The sequence below is a fragment of the Dreissena polymorpha genome, chromosome 15, assembly GCF_020536995.1.
Source record: "Dreissena polymorpha isolate Duluth1 chromosome 15, UMN_Dpol_1.0, whole genome shotgun sequence".
NCBI lineage: Eukaryota > Metazoa > Mollusca > Bivalvia > Myida > Dreissenidae > Dreissena > Dreissena polymorpha.
Genome location: NC_068369.1, coordinates 7,783,748 through 7,789,005, shown reverse-complemented (window position 1 = coordinate 7,789,005; position 5,258 = coordinate 7,783,748). Strand labels below are relative to the sequence as shown.

Sequence of the window (5,258 nt, the reverse complement as noted above, 5' to 3'; positions counted from 1 at the left end):
TCAATGAAAAGCTCGCAACCCCTTCTGCGAACTCCGGTGATGAACTGTATATAAACTCTGACTTTCACACACTGGCCGCGAATTGACCCGAAACCTCGCGGGTTGAAATGCAATGCAAGTAAGTACTAAATATGAGAATATAGCCTTTAGTATAAACGCTTTTGCGCTGGTAATTCTCTGAAAATAAAAGGTGAACGCACAAACTGTATTTATGTCGAAAATTGATTGTAGAACTGTTCTATCTATTGAGCCTTTTCATTAGAGATAAAATTGTTTCATGCAGTAAAACAGTGTTACAAAGACGCGGATATGTTTCCAATGTTCTGGTGTTAAACTCAAATCAGCCAATGGAATAAATGAAGTGTATTCATTCGTACCTAGCCGCGGGAAATTTTATTTGCATATTATTGGACACTTACAAAGGTCAAGTCAGGGTGAAAAGCTGGCTTAATACAGCTTACGCCGAAAAATGTACAGAGCCGAAATTAAATATCCGGTTTTGATCCAAACTCTCCATTCGCCATGTTCCATATACCAAAAGTACTGGAACAAACGGAGACGCGAGTACACAAAACAAATCGTTTTCAATTAAATCGTACTGTGAACGCAAATATTTGTTTAATAAACCACGCGGAATAGTGCGATCATTTGTCACGACAAAAGCGTTTACTCTGCAAATATACTTGTAGTGGAACATAATAGTAAACCTGTGAACTATTATACAATGTTGAACCTACGCAGGAAATTGATAGGAGATTTATGTTTGGTGGCAACGATGAACACAAAGAAATTCTTGTAACAGACGCTCGGAATGGATAAATATTTTCAGTATTCCTTATTGGTAATTGAATTGTCAACGTTCTGCTATGAAATAACAATTACATTCTCCGGCATAAGTTCAATTAATGCCAATATTTCCTCGTAATGAAAAACACGCTTTGTTATTCGAATTTTTATGCACCAAATCTTGTATTAAAATACTCCTGTATATGCAATCATTTTATTGTATCAATTGATGAACCATCCTGCATCAGTTTAAAATATACGAGCCTCGCTTTGGAAAAACTGCGCTAAATGCATGTGCGTAAAGTGTCGTCCCGGATTAATCAGGGACGACACTTTCCGCCTAAACTTGATTTTCGGTAAGGAGGGACTTCCTTGAAACTAAAAATACCATTAAAGCGGAAAGTGTCGTCCCAGATTAGCCTGCGCGGACTGCACACGCTAATCTGGGACGACACTTTACGCACATGAATTAAGCCCAGTTTTCTCAGAACAAAACACATATAATGCTCTTTTTATTTCCAATTGCCGCCTCGTTCCCACTAATCATTTCTTATTTCCATTTTTGACCTAGAACATTATTCCTAGCGACATCTTTTAATGACGCAAGTCTTAACAAGAAATACTTTCTACCGCATTTAGACAATGACTTTCACGATAATATCTTTACTGCTCAACTTCGCTACGCTACGCCCTTGTCTGCATTGGTTTGTCTAAGAACACGAAAACGCGCCGGTGTTCAATTGGCCTTATACTAGTAAGTGACATCACAAACCTCTTGAGTCAATATTTAAAGAGCGTCTCAGTGACCCCCTCTTGCTCACTCAAGTGATTGCATAAGTTGAAATTGTTTGCTTTTGTTTGATTGAAATCGACCTGTCTATTTGTGCGAGAGTCTTTTAAAATACAAAACATCGTCCAACACTTAGTGGATTAGCTAATTTATGATAATGGCGTCACTTGAAAGGTGCAAATCGGGGGTAAATACTTGGGACATGTTATCCCATAGAATAATTTGGCAAGTCCTTAGGATGTTGCTTTAAGAAATTACCGATACAACGCTCCATTAAGAGGGCGATTTGTGATTTTGAACACAGTAATAACGCGGTTATTCTAACCTGGAATTAATATAAAAGACCGTGTGTGTTACCATACTTAACAATGAACCATGCTCTGTGAAAAGGGAGTTTAATACATGTGCGTACTAGCTTTTGCAGTCTGCACATGCTAATCACAGACGAAACTTTCCGCTTCTTTGATATTTTTCGTTTAAAGGAAATCTCTTCTTCGCAAAATTGCAGTTTAGGTGGAAAGTGTCGTCCCTGATTAGTCTGTGCAGGCTGCACATGCATTTCTTTGACGACACTTAACGCACATGCGTTAAACCCCATTGTCACAGAGCACGACCCGATTATCTTTTAGCACGCATAGTTCTGCCCAGTCTAGCTTTTGACTTTTTTTCCAACTGTGCGTTCAATGAAAGATCAGCATGTGAAATTCATAATTATTATTGTGTTTTTTTCCTGTTTCAAAGTTTTTATTTATGTCATAATATTGGATACAATCAATTAAAAAAAATGTACATGCATATACTTATTTAACCATATGTCTTATGTTTTAACTATTTTATAAATATCAATACACATACTTAATTACTATATAATTCCTTCATCTTTTTTAGCAAATTTTACTTTACTTAAATACTTTTTGTACTTATTTATATATAACATAGGTGACTCTTAACAAAAAAGGTTTTCCGATTTACAAAGTTCTACACTTAAGCTTTGATTACTGTGTTCAAATAACATAAAACCGTTTAACGTAAGATTTGCTGGTTGCATTTATAATGGACATTATAGACAAAAAATGTGACTTTAAACAAAGAGTTGATTATTACAACAATTAGGTTAGCTTTAAATCCCTGAAAAATGGGATAATTTCTTCCTTTTGCATTCAAAAATGTACTTTTTACTTCCATTAAAAGAATAAAGAATAAAATATTAATACTTTATAATGTCAAACAATATTTGTTTTTGGCAAATGTAACGCGAATCGATGACTCAAACATTGGTTCAACTGTTGTATCTTTTTTGTAGTATTTTTTTTTAAATGCAATAACTTAAAACGTGTTTTGAAGGGGCATATCAACACTATCTACCCATTCATGTAGACATATATTAAATCTACGCATCACTCTTTTCAACATGTATTTATCTAATAAGAGTTGATGTTGATGCAATCGTTATGAAAAAAAAAAAAAACCAAACATATTGTTACAACAAATATTTTTACAACACGAAAATCCCGTTATCGATTGTGATATGACAACAACAACTACTACTACTACAGCTACCACTGATGTTGTTGTTGTTGCTTCAACAACAACGCGAAACAATGTGCCCCATCATTATGCCCTATACGGATTCAATAAACATTAAACGAAGATTTCGTGTCTTCTACGAAAGTATCTTTCATGAAAAAATCGACACAAACTACAGTGTTTCATATAATAATAATGCAAGATTTAAGAGCTTTCAAAAGACTAAAGTCAAAATTTAAAAAGATGCTTTAAACATCGTTGTAAATAATCTCCGATGTTAAAATTCCCGGGATAAACGATTTTTCTATGAATTATGAATTTAATTCGATATTCCACCAAAATCCAACAATATCATACGACACACCAATACTAACTTGGTACTTGCACATGTTTTGAATATATTGTCCAGCACAAGACAAAATACTAGTAGAGCATTTTGTGTCAGACCATATGTTACCAGACCACATCTAGCGTTTAAATTTTGCCTATTGCTATAAAGACATTGATTTTTTATGGGTTAACTTTCTTTTTCGAAATTATTGCACGAAATATTAGTTAATTTTGTTGGTTAATGGTCTTTTGACGTTTTGGAAAATTGACAAAATTAAAAAAAATGTTTCAGAATCGCAAATTTACGTTGTAGTTATAATATTTGTGAGGACACACTAATACTGAACATTTACCATGCTCTAAAATATAAAATATACATTATATGCATCGTTTACCATGCTCTAAAATATAAAATATACATTATATGCATCGTTTGACGATTTAAAAACCTAAAAAATTATAAAGCGTTGCAACGCGAAATGAGTGAATAATTTGGAGAGTTCTGATATCGTTATATTTTGTGATTACTACGGGAAATGCCTATATAAAGAATCAAATAAATCAGTCATTGATCCAATTTTCACTGTTATCAATATAAAGTATTTAATAACGAACATGGAAATCTGTGAAATCTCTGAAATTTAAACAAAATAAAATAAGAAGTAAAAGAAAGCTCAGCAGTGCCGAGACAGCGACTGCCACAGACTATGCCGTGACCAGGATTCGAACCTGGGTTGTCGCGGCCACAACGCGAAGTACTAACCACTATACGATCACGGCTAAGCGCGCTGAGCTGACAATGTGCGTAATTTGTTAGTATTTAAATCTAAACGACGCACAAGAGGTTTATCAAGTTATTTATTTATAGCTTCGTTTGTCACCTAAATCCACACTTAAGATAATAACATTTAAATCATTATAATTGCGCATTTATCAATGCTTTTAAATTTATAAAAGTGACTAATTCTGTTACTTAGATATCCACATCGATCTATTGGGATTTATTTATATTTTACTTTCGATTTGAAGAAGCAGATCTTTCGACAACCTGAATCAGCAGACGATCTTACGGAGAATTCCGGAGATAGTCGATGCATCACGATTGCGCTTTCGACATTTTGAGTATGCGTTGATTAACTATACGTATAAAGGATACATACCGTAATATTCGAATTTTTAAGAGCGCGCATTTGTTTCTTTGTTACTGATATTTATCACAGGTGGTTAGCGTGTGGCTATGATATTAATTAGTGAAAACATCATTTTGAATGATAAATAATCATATTATAACGAAAAATTAACTTTTCTGAAAAAAAATATTTCACTATCAAATATATATATATATAACAAGGTATGCAACTCAAAATCACCACATAACGGGGTGCATCGCTTTGAACAGCCATATCTTCATCAATTGTGCAGCGATTTTCACGATCTCGGTCTTATTCAACGCAGAAATGAATTTCCTTTCTGGAAATGTATATGTCTTGCAATATTTTTACAAATGCTGGGTCAACTTTTAAGAAATAACACGATACACAACACGCATGACCCAGTTGACAGTGATCATGTATTCTTTATGAATGAAATCTCCAGTTGTAAAGACACACCTCCGCATTGGACCAATGAAATCACTCGTATGTTTAAAATGTCAGTTAGTTGAAATGTATGTAAACAAAGGTTTCAAACGGCGCTGGACAGTTAGTCTTGATGCAGAATGTAACGACAAGAACGGTAATAATGTTTTTTCATACGTTTTATTGAATTATGGTATCGAACTACATGAACTTTGTAGGGAAGTTGCCCTTTACTCCGTGAAGATTTC

The 5,258-nt window shown here is 34.0% G+C and overlaps 1 non-coding gene across 1 annotated transcript; it reads right to left on the bottom strand.

The window, feature by feature from the left end:
* Positions 1-4,141: 4,141 nt before the first annotated feature.
* On the bottom strand, positions 4,142-4,213 carry Trnah-gug (transfer RNA histidin (anticodon GUG)). The gene has a single exon. It is a non-coding gene; the product is annotated as a tRNA-His (tRNA).
* Between the last annotated feature and the right edge of the window lie 1,045 nt (positions 4,214-5,258).